Source organism: Malus sylvestris, chromosome 16 (genome assembly GCF_916048215.2).
Source record: "Malus sylvestris chromosome 16, drMalSylv7.2, whole genome shotgun sequence".
Lineage (NCBI taxonomy): Eukaryota > Viridiplantae > Streptophyta > Magnoliopsida > Rosales > Rosaceae > Malus > Malus sylvestris.
Window position 1 is genome coordinate 3,770,482 of NC_062275.1, and position 18,987 is coordinate 3,789,468.

Sequence of the window (18,987 nt, forward strand, 5' to 3'; positions counted from 1 at the left end):
AAGTAAGGAATGAAGTAAAACTAGGATGCCTTTATATAGGGATGGTACTCACAAGTCACAACAGAACAGTGTTCATAGTATATTTGTTTTCATGCATGTTACGTAGGAAGAAAATCAAACAAGGCTGCTAGATAAATCAAGTATACCAGCCGCTGCCATTTGAACATTATAATTTGAATAGTCCAAGTTGAAATGTCAGGTCTGATTGTATGTATTTGTTTTAGACCGTTACAGTGTTGCGAGTTGTTCTCGTCTAAATTCAAGGTATTTTGAAGTTAGTCCTTTGTATATGTAATCTGTACATATATTGAAAGAGCGAAGTTATGTATACCCAAAACACGAGCTGGTATACCTTGTGTCAATAATATAAGTGGAGAGAAATTGAAAATTTTATTTTCTATCCATTTAGTTTATGATGCGTGGTATACCAATATTTTTTTTATTTAGGAAAACCTCGGTGATTCTAGGTGAATTTTATTGAACAGAAAAAAGAAAGTTACACCTAGTCGTGAGAGACATAAACGTATCCCTCTTAATAGTTAATATAGAGAAGATGAAAAGACAAAGAATATAAGTAAAAGGAGAAACGTAAACTTGATCCCTCTTAAACACAAAATTAAGGAAAGATTACAAGAAAATTAGGGGACAAAGAACCTAACCCCTCTAAAACAAAGCCTACAATACAAAAACCTGCTGAACAAGCTTTGAACCACCAAAACATATAGGGGTGTGATATCCACACACCCCATTTTACTTCTCACACACATTTTTAATTTTCGGCCTTTGGATCAGATGAATTGAATAAGATCAATGGACAGAAATTATCAAGGGGTGTGTGAGAAGTAAAATAGGGTGTGTGGATAGCACACCCCAACATATAATGTTAAAGAAAAAGTAAAATCACACATTATGAATAAATCTCTTCTTCAATCTATTGAAGAACATATTAGAGATCCCGAATACTTTGTTAGCACACAGTTCATGATCAGTTTCATTGTTAAATGAAGCTGCGGGAAAAAATTGTTAAACCCATTCACATTGTTATAATTTCGGACACTACATGATGATTGAACATTTGTCCAGGTTTTTTTTTTTTGGTACTAAAAAAATCTGTTGTTATATATCATGGTTTAAAAAAAAAAAAAATCAAGACTTGACAAAAAAAAATGCATACACAAAACACGACAATGTCAAACACGTTGAATTGTTTTGGAGGAGTTCTATGGAAACGTGCTATATAGTTTGTTTTGAGTTAAAAAGTGTCTTTGGCTTAATCAAATTGTGGCGTAATGTTGCAGCAAAAGAGAAAAAAATGATGAGAGCAGTGGCCGGATGCCTAAGTGTTTTGAAAAATAATCATGTTTAAATGACATATATTACTGAATTTAATATGTCAAGGAAATGTATCGTTAGTGGATGTGATCTATACTGAAAGACAATGCATATACACTGATTTGAAAGTCCAACTTCAATTGAATAAGGAGCAATATGGCTTATTTGCTACCGGAAGTATTGGTAAGAGTTTGCATCCTTTGCGACTTTGCCCCCATATTTAGATATGTTAATTTAATTGGTAGAATCCAAACTCAGATAATTATTTTGCTGATAATTTTATGTTATTACATGTAACAAGTGAGAGGTCTTACGTTTAATTCTCGTAAAATGTGAAGTTGAACTACATTATTATGAAAATCCATTGTAAGGTTTAGTACACTCCCCCACTCTGTAACATCTCATATTGCCCAAGTGAGTAGATCCTCTAAGCCTTATATGTATATTCTCATCTCTACCTAGCACGAGGCCTTTTGGGAGCTCACTGGCTCATCGGAACTCCAAAGTTAAAGCGAGTTCATGCGAAAACAATCTCATGATGGATGACCCACTGGGAAGTTCTCGCGTGAGTTCCCAAAAACAAAACCTTGAGGGCGTGGTTGGGGCCCAAAGCTGACAATATCGTGTTACAGCAAAGTGCCAAGATGTGACAATTAAATTGTAACATCCCACATCGCCCAAGGGAGTGGATCTTCTAAGCCTTATATGTGCGAGAGCATTCCCATGATGAGTGACCTACTGGGAAGTTCTCGTGTGAATTCTCAGAAACAAAACCGTGAGGGCATGGTTGGAGCCCAAAACGGACAATATCGTGTTACGGCGAAGTCGAGCCCGGGATGTGGTGAGGGCCCGGGCTGGGATGTGACACACTCACTTAGTATAAATACCATCGTTTGTTCATAAAAAATAAAAATAAAAAGTCATACCATCTGATATGACATTCTAATTATATATTACTCATATACAAATTGATATATTTATCTCCGATCATATAATTTTCTAATTAAATTCCCTAGAGTTTTGGTACGTATATCTTATTCATGGCGGATTTGAACCTACCAGATTTCTTAGGAACCAAGCACGAGTTAGAGGGGTTTTCCAAAAAAAAGAAAAAAAGAAAAAGAAAAAAAAGAACACGAGTTAGAGGGAGATCATGAAGGCCGAAAAGGGGAAGGGTGGATTAAAGTATCTGGATCCCCATTAAAAGATGTACATTAGAATTTTCAAGAACCGGTGTATAAACAATAATAATGATTCTATACAAGTTGTTTACTTGAATCAGAACGAAAATTAATATAATTACTAAAATGTTCTTGTTCTAATACAACACTTATTATATAGATACATATATATGTATATATAGATATATGCCAGTAACTTGAAATTTTAGAAATATCACCTCTCCAAAGTATCCAATTCCTTCAAAATGAAGAGTCGAATTCTTTATTTTTGTGAGCCCTCTTTTACTTTAATTCCTCCATAATTAGTAAAAAGAAAAATATTCTGTGATTGAAATTCAATTATCTTAATTTCTATCACAGATGCAGAAGTCGAAACTGATGATTGGTCAATTGTGCCAAATCTTTGACCGCCCCTTTTTTTCACTAGTAGCATTAAGAGTCTGGCGTTCTCTGATATTGAGAAAGTCTTCGTAGAGGAGTTTGGCTCTGCTGCCACTAATTAACCATTGACTGTCATATTTAAAACTCAGAAAAGTCGTCAAATAATTCCTCTTTAGCAGTGGCGTCATCTCACTCATCTTTGCTCATCGTAGTCGGCCCGGAATTACCATGATTTGATTTTGTTTAAACTAATGCATGGTCAGTTTCTAAAAAACATAAAATTAAAAAATTAAAAAAAAATAAATAAAAAAAAAAAGCTAATGCATGGTCATTCCTTCCGGCTTGCTTTGTTCACTTTGGTTTGGCTATATATATGCAGAATATCTGTTTCTGTTGGCTTTTTGATGACGAAAGAGTTTATTATTGTTATTAATTTAGAAAAAGCAAAATGGAAAATGATAGTAGACTAGACTTGATAGTATTATGAGGAATTAGAGTCGAAGCTCGTTATATAAACACTTCAAAATGAGTTGTTACCACTAGGAAGAACTCACGTAACAGTAATAATTGAAAGGAAAACAAAAATTGACTTGGCACCATTAGACTACCTGTGGAAAAGAGAGTTGCATATATTTCACATTGGGGTGTGCAGAAAACTGCATTGGCACACCAAAAATTTTAAAAAGATTTCAAAGGGGTTTGAAATGTTGACTTCGTAAGGTGTCTTATGAGTCAATATTATATTATATATTTTACCATCATTTTAGTATTAATTTATTGGTTATTTTGTGTGAACTTTGATACTTTGTTATGTATTTTTAGTGTAGGACATTCGACTTCCTTTGGAGCAAAACGTGATCAAACAGAAAAATTTTGGAGTGATTCAAATTGGAGGACGTTCATGAGTCTTTCAACTTATTTGTAACAAAGTTCCATAATTTTCTACCAAGCGGTTTATTTATGACGATGAAATAAAGAAGCAGTGCACGGTGCTGTCAAAGTGACGTTTTGAGTTTATTTGAGCTTTTTGGCATCTAAGATGATATCTTTTGGGTTCAAGGCCTTCTGCAATTATGTTCGGGACATCTCAAGCTTTAAATCAAGACGTTTTGGGTTTGTTTTGGAGCCTGGAAGTCCAAAAATGTGGCTGATTTGTGGCTGGGCAGATTTTCCAAAGTTAGAATAGGAATGTATTTCCTAGTTATCTTATTCTATTATGTTTTCTAATTTTTAAAAGACATTTTCTAGTAAGGATTTTAGTTATGTAGTAGTATAAATAAGGCTTTTTAGCCATTAGGGTTTTTCAAGACAAAAAGAAAGGAGAAGAACACATAATATTTTGGAGAACTTTGCTAGGCTTTGACAATTTATAGTTTAAGGTGTTTTCTATCCTTATTTTTAATAATATTTTGTTTTATGATTGTTAGTAACTAATTTCCGTTTGCTAGGATGATGCTACGAGCCTTAGCAAGAATATGTAGTTTTTTTTTTCAATTTACTTATGATATTATGCATGCAAGTTTGAATTATTAATCACCGGTTTAAACTATCTAATTGTCTTAATGCTTAGCTACTATTAGACCATCTCCAATGGGGACCTAAAACCTAAAAATATTTAGCCCAGAAACAGTTTTTCTGCTCTAACCTTTTTGGCCTAAAATTTTAGCCCGAGATTATCAAAGAATGGATTAAGGCTATTTTTTTAAATTAAATTTTAAGAAAAAAATTAAGTAGACTATCCTAAATTAATTATATGAATATTTTAACCTAAAAATATTTAAATTCTGATAAATTTTGAAAAATCACTAAATCAATACATGAAAATCATGATAAACCACATAAACTTAATACAAACAATATTTAATAAACCATAAAAACTTAATACAAATGAAAATTAATAAACCACATAAACTTCATAAAAAAATAAATTAATAAAAAAAAGACAATTAATAAACCACATAAACTTAAAACAATCGAAAACTCATAAATTTAATAATGATATCCACCATCTTGACTTGTTGATGGACTTGGGTGATAGTCTTGAGATGAATCGTCATCTTGAAATATACTCCTTATGGCACTCCTTCGTAAAATGTCCTTTTGCTTACCACGTAAGTATTTCTTCCTCTCTGGAGTGTATTTGTCGAGGTCCTCCATCATCAAATTAATTTCAAACCTTTATTGCTCCCTATCCCCTTGTTCTTTCATGGCCAAATGCATTTGGGCTGATTCTTCTTGCCAAGAGATATGGTTTTCATTCATTCTTACCATTTTGCTAGCAAATTGTGCACGTATCGGATCTTGGGACTTCCCTTTTCTCTTTACTTCCTTTTGCTTATCTCTACCCGGGGGGCCTTGCAAAAGAAGTTGGGGTCATTTGTTCAACACCTTCATTGTCGGCAAAATTTACACTTCATTGACATCATCTGGGGGTGGGGCTTCACTATGAAATAATCTTCCCCATTATTGGTCCGCATCAGTTCCCCACCTCGGACAATCCTTGAGGATGTTTCAAGCATGATGCAACTTAAAATCTTGATTTTTTGGTGTAGTTCTTGTCTTGTAAATTGCTATTGCCTTGTCATCCTATGCAACAAATACATAAAAATAATTAGTTACAAAATAATATTATGTACATGACAAATAAAATATCAACAAAGAAACTCACAATTTCTGAGGCGCCCCTTCCACTAGGCATGTCAACCATGGCTCTCTCCAAGCTTCCCTTCTACAAAGTGCACACTTTATTGATAATCTTCCACCGATCATAAACATTACCAACTTCCCTTTGACTGGCGTTGGAGTTTTCATGGAACTTATCAACGATTTTACCCCAGAAAACCTTTCTATTTTGATTTGTGCCGACGGCACCATCTTCGCTAATAGAAATCCATGCCAAACATAAAGCAATATCTTCATCAAGAGTCCAATTACGACCTCTAACATGCTCTTTTGCCATCTTGAAAATTTTGGAAATGAGAAGAAATGGTAGAAAGAAAAATTGGAAGAATTGTAGGAGAAAAGTGAGTTTTGTGTGGATGTTTGAAAAAATACATAGGTATTTATAGAGCTTTTGGTTGAATTTTAAGTTAAATAATTTTTTAAAATTATTGTAGCCGTTGGATTTAAATTTGAACCGTTAGATTTTTTTTTTACCGTTAGATTTGATTATATTTGATCTAAGCCGTTAGATTCAATAAATATATAAATATAAAAAAAAAATTTTGAACGTGGACCGTTGGATTAACCAACGGTCCAATTATACTGGTTGTTGGATGAACAAAAGTAGCCGTTGGGCTACAGTAACGCTGACAGCAGAGGGGACCAACCCATGTGGGTGGGCCTTCGGCTGGAAAAAAAAAAGCGCACGAGGCGTGTTGGGTTTTGGGGTGTGGGCTTCACAGCCCACTTTTCACTCTTACCCGTGAGTCCCATTTTATTTTGTGGGCTAAATTGTGGCTGGTATTTGCCTTCCTTTTAGGTTTTAAGTTTTAGGCTTGGTTTAGATTTTGGGGGGGGGGGGAGGGGGAATTTTAGGTTATAAGCCACCATTGGAGATGGTCTTAGGATCTTTAGAAAAGTAATTTGATGCAATTTTGGTCGGAGACCAGTCCCTAAAATTGACGAAGGCTTCTTGTGGTTAATATGTACAAGTTCACTTAGGATGAATACCACGTCTTCAGGGTTGTATAGTTTTTCAAAAGGTTTCACAAAGCTTAATGAGTAATGCATGTTTAGATTTGATCTGAATACCACAGACGGGTTGCATGTTTGATATACGCTCTATGTTGGGGGTCCAAGTAGGCATACTTTAGGAAAACCTAACCTTCAAAATATGTATGTGTAATTCATAAGTAATTGGAAGAACTACATGAGATTGTTAAGGTGATAGAGGAACCCTAGGGTTTTACATTTTAATTTTCAAAAACTATTTTCTTTTAGTTTATTTTATTTTGTCACTTTATTTAATTATTTTCTATTAAATTCGTTTTTATTATTTGAAATCAAAATTTTACTTTTTTCCAAAACTTTGTTTTAAGTAATTAATTAAGATTTGGTTTGATACAAATTATTCATTCAATGGAAACAACTTTACTAGAATCATCTATACTACAATTACCTTGTACTCTTGCAAATATTTAAAGTATTTGTATCCCTACTTTTGTAGGTGATAAAATCCCTATCAGCATCTGACCACGTTATTTTCGCACACTTTATTTATTCATTTATTTTTATAAAATGATAATAAATATGTTGATTTAATAATATTATATTATTCTTATAAAAATATAAAGCCTCGTTGTATTTTTGTCCCACATGCCCCACACAGTTCGTTTTATGTGAGAACCCAGTCCAACTAATTATCTTCTCTACCGCTTTGGTGCCCTAAAATTGTACTTTCAAAAGGCAGTCCAAGTCACCAATGATTATCCACTGATGTTTTAGATTCTTAGAGCGACTCTATATAGGGAAACTAGAGAGAGGAGGAGATAGAGGAAGATAAAGGAAAAGCGAATTTGATTTTCATTAGGTGAATGTGCCAAATTTTGCAAAGGCATAAAAGTTTGACCAAAATCATTGGTTAAAATATTTGTATGCTATCAAGGCATGAATGGAGCTTTCGTGATAATTCTCGGTGGATACACCACCAGGTGTTTGGGGGGAGGGGGGGCGGGTGAATTCATGAATGGAGATTCTTAGAGCGACTCTATATAGAGAAACTAGAGAGAGGAGGAGATAAAGGAAAAGTGAATTTAATTTTTATTAGGTGAATGTGCCAAATTTTGCAGAGGAATAAAAGTTTGACCAAAATCATTGGTTGAAATATTTGTATGCTATCAGTGCATGAATGGAGCTTTGGTGATGATTCTCGGTGGATACACCATCGGGTGTTTGTTTGGGGGGGGGGGGGCAGGTGAATTCGGAACAACATTCTGCCGAGTAAATTTTTATTCGGCGATGGATGTTCATTTTTCCTCAACCATATATTTCTCTTTGTCACTTGGAGGTGCTCAGCGGTCAGGGAACGAGAGTCCTCTGCTTCACCGAGTCACTTCATTTTCGATGGTACTGAGGGTTCTTGGACTGTGCTAATTTCCTTAACCATTCGGCTTACGAGCCGAAGCTCAAGGTAACTGGGGGTAATGTTTGGACCCAAATTTACATCATCGGCCCGTGCAATCAGTGCCGTTGAGTGAGCATAGTTTCACACCGTCAGATGAAAAGTTGAGATAATTCATTTAGTTATTATTAAAGGATAATGTTATGGTGTTTTATCATAATTATCTTTTAATAATAATTTATTATGAAAGATGAGGTATGTATTTCCAACTGGAAACATGGCAGCACAATTCAAGCTGATTTGGATATTTTGGCGTGTGAATGTGTGGGTGGGATCAGTTTGGTTGACTGACAAGTGGTGTGTTGCAAACTAATTATTGTCCATTCAAAGTATGGTGGGGATCAGGATGCATGCATTGGTAAAGATTATGATGGTGAAGATTATGAAAAAGCCTAGATAGGTTTGGTTTTTGATGTGATGTTATAAGCCTAACTTTTATTAGGTTTGAAAAGTCAAGGAACAAATCCCACGGATCAATATGAAGGATATGCCTTAGCTTCTGACACAGATCAAGTTCAATTCCGCAAATTAGAGTTGCAGCTGGACTCTACAAAATTATCTGGCCGTGCCACACAACATTTGCTTCTAAATACAGAGCCACATACAACATTCAAGCTCTCTCCAATTCAACAAACAAACTGTCCTGCGCAAATTCTCGCTCTACGAGAAACTCTCAACAATCTTGAGATTTTTATTTTCTTTTTCCTGCCGACACATCTTCAGTTTAAATAAACATCACTGTGAAGGCAACCGGCAACATCTTCAGTTTGGATAAACAACACTGGAGTCGTAGAATCAGCCGGTCAAGGAGCACTTTCAGTTTGGATAAATAGCATAGCTTCTTGGCCTACTGATTACCTATCTAAGTCTCGGTTAACAAGGATTTTCAAGTCCTTGTAGGTAAAGGTCATCTCATCAGCCTTCTCGGCAAAGTGAAGTGTTACCAGGTTACTACATTCGGCACATTGAAATCTAAATCTGATATTGAACTTTGCAAAACTAGTAGCCTTGTCTTCATGCTCTAGAACCCGAAGGCCGAGACGTGTTCCTTCCTCGGCCGCAGTCGTAAGATCAAGAAGTCAGCAGTGTGCTCAACGCAACATCAACACATTTTACTCCTTGGCCGAGCTCGGCCGACAAGTTGGCACGCCCCGCACACAACCAAATGACGTAGTTAGCTTATTAATTACTAAGCATACGCGCCACGTAGGCTTGCTAGTTTTTAGGGTCAACACAAATATATAAACATATATATATATATATATATATATATATATATATATATATCGTAAGGAAAATATAAATATAGGAGGGTTCATGCATCATGAGGAATGTTTTCATGCTTCAAGGTCGTTTCAAATATCTTACTTTATTTTAAGCGTACTTGATTGGCAGAAAACGACAAAAGCCCTTGAATTTGTAGAAAGATCATTCTCAGAAAGCTGGAATTGCATCTTCAATGTGTTGTATCACGTTCAACACAAAAAAAAAAAAATTAAATCAATAGTATGTAGATTAATTCAATAAAAATAAATAAAACAATCATAAAAAGAATGATTAAAACGTAATACTTCCATGATTGAAGAATAAACTCTCTTTAGCGCAGCGTCAAGAGCTTGCTGATAACGTGTTATAGGAATAATTTACTGAACCATTATGAAAATGAACTTACTCACAGTAATATGAACTGTCATTCATTGGATAGACATTATACCATCTGTATGTGTTTGTTCTGACTCAATGATTTATTCATACAGTAATATGAACTGTCATTCATTGGATAGACAGTATACCATATGCGTGTGTTTGTTCTGACTTAATGATATCTGGTATTTTGTGTGATATCTAATGCACTATCTGCTTCCTCTTTTTGGTATTTTATTTCATTACAGCGTTTAAAATGTACTTATTGCAGGCTGGATCTATACATGGTCAAGCGGTGGAAATGGGACTTCTACTACTTGTTTACTGAATGCCGAGAAGTTCCCTGTCATGGTTCGTAATTCTCTCTTTTCTAGTCAGGTTGGTGCTTTTCTATTTTTGGTATAACCCTTAGAGACGGGCACCTATTATGCTGTAAACCATCAATCATGTAAGGTTGAAATGGCCTAAGTTCATCATACAAGTATCAGCCTGGGAATGGTTTAACATTAAGATAGCGGCTTGATCTATCCAGTTAGACTTTTTTTCTTTCTACGTTATCTTAGATAATTTCGTGTAAACTTGGTAGGTAATTGTAAACAAATCACATGCGCAATGGCTTGCCATCATCACCAAAATTCCCCTGCAAAATTAACGATTTGGATAAGATTCCCCAGATATCAACTGACATAAATCTATTTATTTTCCAGAAATTACAATATAGATATAAAATTCTCTAATTTGTTTGTTAACGTATAATAAATTTTGTTGGTCACTCGAATGGCTGTTATATTTTATTAAACGTGCACCGCATATAGCAAGAAAAGAACTAAAACTAAACGAATTCAAATAAAGTAATTAGGCAAGAAAAAAAACAAAAACAAAAAAAAGAAACCAAAAAAAAAAAGTTAAAAACTAAAGTAGGTGAGGTTCGGTATAGAGAAATTTTTAGTTGTGACGAAAATACAAGTGGTACATCACGTGTTTTAATAAAAGTTGTGAGAAATTTTATTTTTTAAGTTATTAATTTTTTAGCACACATATCTCATCATTAGTATAATGACACGTGATGTACTACCCGTGTACCGGTCACATTGAAAAATCTTTCATCGGTATGAATACTAATCCCCAAATAGATTCCTTGTGAACATGTGATGTAATCATGTAAGTTTTGACGACCGTTTTATCCGGTGGAGTCGGCAACCGTTGTTTTGTGTTATTTATTTATTTATTTTCTTTTTTTTAAGAGAAATGTAAAACGTAAAGCAATTAAACAAAACCATGAACAAGCCAAATGTCTAAATTCATAAACCAAAACTATGAAGCAAGCCAGGTAAATGTATCAAATAGTGAAATCCTACAACCCAATAAAACAAAAAATTGCGGGAAAATGAAGAAATTAACTCTAGGTTTCCAATTTACAAACATGATATTTCTTTTTTAAAGGGGATTAGCTGGTTGTTTTGTCGTGACAATTCACTCATAGTGTGATTCACACGTCAGAAATCGAACTCAAAACGTGCTATGTGAAAAACAAAGTCACTTAAGGTCACAGAAAGGAGCTTCGTTGTCTACTAGCACTTCTATCCGGTGAGTCGGCCCCCGTTGTTTTATAATTTTTCTTTAGTTGCAATTGACAGTATATCCGGTGAGTGAGTTGCTCTTCCCCTGTTGGGTTTTTTTTCATGTCATATTTGGGCATATCTTGGTTGTAGTCCGTGACCTCGACGATTACTATTCCTTCGTATTTTGGTCTTACAATGCATATTTGACAAAGTAAACGTCATGAACTATCATGTTCTTAACAATATATTATGAGTAATGCTAGGTAGTTCAATTTTTTAAACTAAATTTACAAATTAAATGATATGGTTATAGATTATTAGATTATTAATTAAGTGTCGATTAACGTACTTGTTTCTTATTTATAACACATCATTTGGTTTGCATTTTAGTTTAAAAATTTTGGTTTCTCTAACGTTAACTCTTATATTATAAGCTCACATTGGACACTGGGGCAGCGGGGCTCCAACTTCAGAAATCGCAAAACCTATTTTTCTTGAACTGATGTATAATCTGATCCGCAAACTATTTATACCAATGCGAACTTTCGTCACACAAAACAAAGTGGTAAGTGTTCTCCATGACATCCAAAACGTTTTAATATGTACTCTTGGTAACCATGGACTACCATACAGCAAGTGCAATATTAAGGGCAAGCGATTTTAATCTTTGCGGTTAAGTCGGTGCAGAATTACTTTAACTCCATGTTGTGGCCTAACTGTAAGAAAATGAAAGGGCGAGTGGACGTAGGTAGGGGAAAGTGTGATGGAGTAGCGCTGTAGAATCATCGTGAGAGCAATCTTTACCTCAATAGTTGCAAAGTTGAATCCGACACAAGTCCGAGGTCCCATTCCGAAGGGTAAGAATGCGACAATGTTGTCCTTGGTAGCCTTAGCAACCCCTTCTGAGAATCTCTCCGGTTTGAAAAGGTCCACATCTTGTCCCCAATACTGAGCATCATGATGAAACGCTAGATTTGGGATTTGCAGTTCGACATTAGCAGGAACAATGAGCTTTCCCAGTCTAACTTCCCTTTCGGCTCTCCTTTCGAAAGAAAGAACCGGAGGATATAGCCTCAGAGATTCATTGATGATCATACTCATCTGCATGCAACGAATTCAATACTTAAAACGTGTTTGATATCTGTTCACGTCAGTAAAAAGTACTTTGAAAAACATTTCCCTCACTTCGCAACTGTTAATGTCGTGCAATAATAATAAGGTGCGACAACGGTTGGGTCCAAAGATTTTTTTCTTCTTTAAAATTGTGCTTTAAGTGGTTTCTCTGAAAGGAAGTTTTAAAGGGATTATATTCACAGGATTTCAGAATTAAAACAAAGAAATTAATTTATTGACTTTCTTACTGTTTTAAGTTTGGCGATGCCATCGGGATTTGGAGTTTGTTTTCCGAATAATTGCAGGACCTCCTGTCTTGCTTCATCTTGCCAATCTGTATGAAGAGCCAGAAGAAAAACAGTCCAAGCAAGCAAACTATTTGTGGTTTCTTGTCCAGCAAAGTAAAACGTCTTGCACTCGTCGACCAAATCGTCCACTGAAATCCTCTGTTTCTCATTGGTATCATGATGTGCCTTCAAAAGTAGTCCAAGAAAATCACTCCCGAACCCGTCTTCTTCTCCATTCACTGCTTTCTGTTCTCGTTTCTTAATAACTTTCATTATGTTGTCGCGAATTCCTTTCTCGAGCTTTGCTGATTCAACCTCATCTCTTGTTTTAATGAACTTACTGAAGTGTTTAATGAAAGAATAAACATGAGAAGGGACAACAAAAGCGCAACCCTCCAAGAATATTGTGGATAGTTATGATCATCACAAAGTTACCTGATACCAGGAAACCTGGGTTTGAGAGCATTTTTGAATGTTAAAAATGATAACTTCATCAACATCTCGAAAATGTTCTTCCCTTCCAAGTAGCTGCTGCCAAACGCGGTTCTGGAAATCACTTCTGAGGTGAAAAACCGAAATTCGTCATACACTTCAATCTCTTTGCCTTCATGATTTTTCAACCGTTGCATCATCGTCTCACCGCTTGCTATCATTGCTGGAATCATGCCCTGATCAAACAATACTAATCATACAACTGAAAGATTTTACTTTTACTGCTTGGAAGAAATTATCAAAAAATAGTAGGAACTAGTACTTACTTTTAAGCTCTCTCCATGGAAGGCATGGTTGGCCAGCTTTCGCAATTTTGCCCATTTTTCACCAGAGGATCTCGTGAGCCCGTTTCCTAAAAGCCTTTTAACATAACCTCGAGTCTCCGTTTTTTGAAAAGCTCCGTCTTTGTTAGTCAGTATCTCTTTGCACAACTCAGCTTCTGTAATAACCAACTGCGCTTTTGAACCATGCCATTGAAGATAATTCTTACCTGTTTCCATATGTTACCAAAATTTATTCTCCAACTTAAAAACCATATATAATGAAGAAGAGTTTCGTAAATACCATATATCTTTGTCCACGATTGAATATGGGGTTGAACATGAGAAAATATATCATGTGACAAACTCTTCGGCCTGCTCATAGCTTCCATTTTCATTTCGGAGATTTGTTTCGTGTTTCCGTGGACAAGTCTGTAGGACGGGCCTTTGATCCCCTGCGTAGCCATCGACTTCTGTATGCGTGTCGGCGTCCACCATAGTTTGTGGAAAACTTTGATCACAGCTAGGAAAGCGAACAAAATCAGCTGCAGACACAGATATCTTGGTAAAGCGATTACCGAGTCTCCGAACCAACTCGTCATTTTTTTCGTGCTGTTCTTGATCTCTCTCTCCTTGGCTCTAGCTCTTACCCGACTCTATGTTTCCAAGTTTTCTGCTCGTTGATGTTGATAAATACGAATTTGGATACACGTTGCCACCGATGACTTTAAACTTCTCTTTGCTTCTAGTTGTTCACGTACAATGTTCCTGCTACAATGAAAGGGGACTATTATATATATAACCTATATATTTCTGCATCTGCCGTCACCGCCCACGGTGAATTTATTAAAAACTTAAGCAGGCATTGTCTGCTTATAACTAATAAAGGCCTAATCGGGTAAATGGTCCACGTGGTCATATGGTATTCGGAAGATAGCCCATGTAGTAAAAAAATTCGGATTTAAACCCCTATGATCTAAGTCTGTTAGGATTTATGCTCCAAATTATAATTTCTGTTATTCCTCCGTTAGTTTAGGTGTTTTGGTTAAGGAGAACATTTGACTTTGGTCACATTTATTCCTCCCCTTCTTCTGGGTTTGCAGCTTCTCTGCTTCGCTCTGGAGGTGACACCTTCTTCCCACTTTTCTACTTTTTACCTTTTACAGTGTTGTTTCACTTGTTCTTCTGGTAATCTTTCATGGGTTTTCTTCATTCGGTTCCATGGTTTTTATGTTCTAACCACATGTGCAAGTAATTTTCTGTATGTGATTTGGGGTGTGTGTATACGCGTGTGTGTCTCTCTCTCTCGCTCTGGAATTTTTGAATGATGGTGGAGCCATCATACAGCCAAAGATGCATGGAGTTTTTAATTTTCGTGATTTAATACGACGAATAATACTCCTCACAGAGAAGAGTTAGCAGGCGACCCAGGCGAGGAACGGGGAAGCGGCGGTGGAGCTGGGGAATGGGGAGGAATAAATGCGACCAAAGTCAAATGTTCTTCTTAACCAAAACACCTAAACTAACGGAGGAATAACAGAAATTATAATTTGGGGCATAAATCCTAGCAGACTTAGACCACAGGGGTTTAAATCCGAATTTTTTTACCACAGGACTATCTTCCGAATATCATATAACCACGGGACCATTTATTCGATTAGGCCACTAATAAACTATAAACTAATAAAACCCAGAAAAGACCTATAAACCAATAAAAATCCCAGAAAAGAGAAAATCCTGAAGTACCTATAAACTAATAAAAATTTTGAACAAAAAGTCATAGGGAACTGAGAAGATGACAGTCTTCGTGTACCCGTCACGTCACATAGAAAAATATCTCCAGTATCAGAAAATTTTCAGATTGATTTTTTTCTCTGTGTGACGGTCCCTTTTCAGTTATCGAGGCCCATTGTTTCGAAGTCACAGAGTTTTTTAATAAAAAATGAAGCAGACCACATCTCAGTCTATTATTAGCTCGGTATTCCAGTTCAGCTTGGGTACCCGGTCTTTGTCTTGTGTATGTAATGTATTCACAAAAAGTATAGCTGATCATAAAGTTTGGGACGGGAGGGCGGCCGTGACAGCTAAGTTGTGTGTTGGCTAGGTTAATTAAATAAAGAATAATCCCCTTTTTCTTTATGATTCACGCGTTTTTATCATACGAATATTATAATTGAAATTATTTATTTTATTTAACGAACTTTAATGAAAAATTCTCGGTACTGTTTACTTTAACGAAAAATCACATTTTTACATTAAAAAATCAATCATTGTACTATTCAGTTTACGCTTTATTTTGTCCTTATCGTTAAAACTTAAAGTTTTCAAATCATTTTCATTAGTTTTCCTTTTTATTTATCATTAATTTAAGATTATATTTGCATAAAAGATGATAATAGGGAGACTAAAGTTTGAAATCAAATTTGCAAGCAAATGATATATCACTAACAGAAAATAAGCACATTAATTAACACTTAAGTAATAATTCAATCATCAACATCCACATCATTTTGTTTACAAAATTTAGTCTCCCTAGCATAACCATGCAGAAAATCATTCGCTTTGGAAATCGTTTAGTCATTCATGCGTGTCAAATCAAACAATGATTTTGATAACAAGTAAAATCATCATGATGAACTGTCCATTTGTTTGATGCATATGAATAGCTAAACGATCTCTAAATTAAATTATTTTTTGCACATATATAATCTTTAAATATTGATAAAGAAAATGAATAGTTTCAATTATAATGTTCACATTGTAAAGATATGTTAATTATAAGATGAGAAACAAATAGGTTTCCTCATATAAGGACCACAAAATTATTTTAGGTAAACTTTCCTTTAATTATTGCATATTTTAGGTAACCCAGTGACCACAGAATTAATGGAAGTCAATTTTAATTTAAATGTACACATGCTACACATGCTAAGTCTCTATCATATCAATAATATTCGTTGAGATTGACAAAAGCTTTTCCTAAACAATATGCAATTTTCTGTTTTCGGGAGATTTACCTTTTCTTTTACAAATGTATTACCGGAATTGGATTTGCTCCAGACCTTAGTGTCTAGAGCCTAGAGATCAAATCATATGGGTCACTGATTGATGTGTAAAAGAAATCAAAGTCGTTGGTTTTGTGTGATGAGCTAGGAAAATGACTTAATGGGAACCGTTGGATTGAATTTGTGCAGTCCAGATGAATTGATTCCTTGGCTCCAAAACACTAAAGTCCGGAACGGATCCAATTCCTGTATTACCCACCATTCTGTATATTTTTTATCTATGATTTGACCGTCAATTTATGCGCACTTGATAAGATATGTTGTATTTAAAGAAATTTATTTAAGGTCCAGCAAAGTAAAACGTCTTGCACTCGTCGACAAAATCGTCCACGAAATCCTCTGTTTCTCATTGTTATCATGACATGCCTTTAAAAGTGGAATAAGGATCGTTTCGGATCTTCTTTATAAAAATTTCGGAGGCCAAGAATTTTTTAATTGTATCTATTTATCGTATATTGTACGGTCAGTTTTCATCAAGTACTGTTTATATTCAATTGTAAATAAAAAAAATTAAAATTATTTATGATCACATGATGTAAGATGAACGGACACGATTAAAGAATCTCTAGGATCCTTATAAAGAGGATCCGGAGAGGATCCTATTGGTCAAAAGTGGTCCAAGAAAATCACTCTCGAACTCGTCTTCTTCTCCATTCACTGCTTTCTGTTATGTTTCTTAATAACTTTCATTATGTAAGAACCTGCAACATAAGCTACAAAATAAAAATAAAAATCCAAAAGGAATAGGTAAAAAAAAAATCACACATCAAGAAGGGGTAATAAACATGTAGGTCGCCTTTCTCAAGAAATCTAAATACAGAAAAGGAATAATCTTTCTAGGAGGAACAACATGCCAAATTGTTAACTACATTGCGAAAGATGAAAGATTGATACATTCTATAGAAGAAGAAGATGATAGAGAGAGAAACAAGAGAGATTGTACAGGAAAATGAAAGCTCTTGAATTGATTAACTTTCCGATACAATAGTTATAGCTATATATACGCACACTTAACAACCTAGCAAACCTTTAACAAAGCTAACAACTCAATACATCAAATGATCTCATATGTCCATTGCATCCAACATATCAGATCAGACAAATGTCACTTAATATAAATAAGTGAAGACGAGAGAAGCCCTAAATTCGCTAATTTGACAATAATTGCATTCCCTTTTCGAAATGTATTGGAGCAACGGAAAACCAAGAGCTGCAACCAGGAAATATAGTTTTTCCAACGAATCTGGAGTGACCAAGTAGGAGAAAAAGAACCAGAAACAAAATAAGATATCATACTAGAAGTGTCACTTTCAAGCCATAAATTTTGTCAACTCAGCCAACTCGACAGTAAAGATGATTGTTCTTAAACTTTCTCTTTGCTTCTAATTGTTCACGTACAATGTGTCTGCTACAATGAAAGGGACTATTATATTATAATCTATATAATTATGCATATGCCGTCACAAGAGAGGATCCTCGCTGAATCCTCTTTGTTAGGATCCCAAGAATCCTCCAATTATATCCGTTTATTGTACATTGTGCGGCCAATTTTTGTCAGGTACTGTTTATATTCAATTTTAAATAAAAAAAAATTTACAATGATTTCTAACTGCACGATGTACAATGAACGAATGTGATTTGAGAATCTCCAAGATCCTCACTCTGCCGTCACTGCCTATGAGGACTTACTAAAACCTTTTGTCTGCTTATAACAGTATGCCGTTTATATACCCATATCTATATGTATAGATATAAGGATGTGCTATCCACACACCAATTTTTACTTCTCACACACACCTTGTTAATTTATGTCCGTTGATCTTCTTCAATTCATCCGATCCGACGGTCGAAAACTAAAAAGGTGTGAGAGAAGTAAAAATGAGTGTGTGGATATCACATCCCTATATATATATGTACGTACATATCCATAGACCCGGCAGTTTCTGACACAACACGAAAATAAAGAGTTTCGGGTCAACACAATAACTTATCGGGTCATTATCGGGTGACCCGTTAATAACGGGTTCTTAACGGGTATACACGCGAGCAACACGTGAATAACCCGTTTCGACCCGTTAAGGAAAAATTTATTTTGATAATTTTAAAGTTTAATTACTAAAAGATTTATTATAAAATACAATATCCATAGTAATATATACAATATATTCTATATTAAATATATAGTTTTGTATTATTATTTTATATAAGTTTTAAAAAAAAGTTTTAGTCATTATTTATTTTTATTATGAGAGTTCCTTATTATCATTACTAGGATAAATTTTACTTAACATATTGTTGTCCAAAATTAAATTTAACTAATATAGTATTTGTATAGGCAAGAACTAAGAAGACATACATACAAGTATGAAAAATGTGAAAGAATATATAAACACTCGTGATTCATCATTATTCCTCCACGAGTAGATAATGGTTACATTTACATTATCGTTTAGATTTTTAAAATCCTCCAAACATTCATGAATAATGTTTTTTTATTTGAGGGAAAAATTAATAATAATTATTGTAGAAGTGTAAAAAATGTAAAAAA

The 18,987-nt window shown here is 34.8% G+C and overlaps 1 pseudogene; it reads right to left on the minus strand.

Annotated features, from left to right (window-relative positions):
- Positions 1-11,690: 11,690 nt before the first annotated feature.
- On the minus strand, positions 11,691-14,240 carry LOC126608984 (cytochrome P450 CYP749A22-like; annotated as a pseudogene).
- Between the last annotated feature and the right edge of the window lie 4,747 nt (positions 14,241-18,987).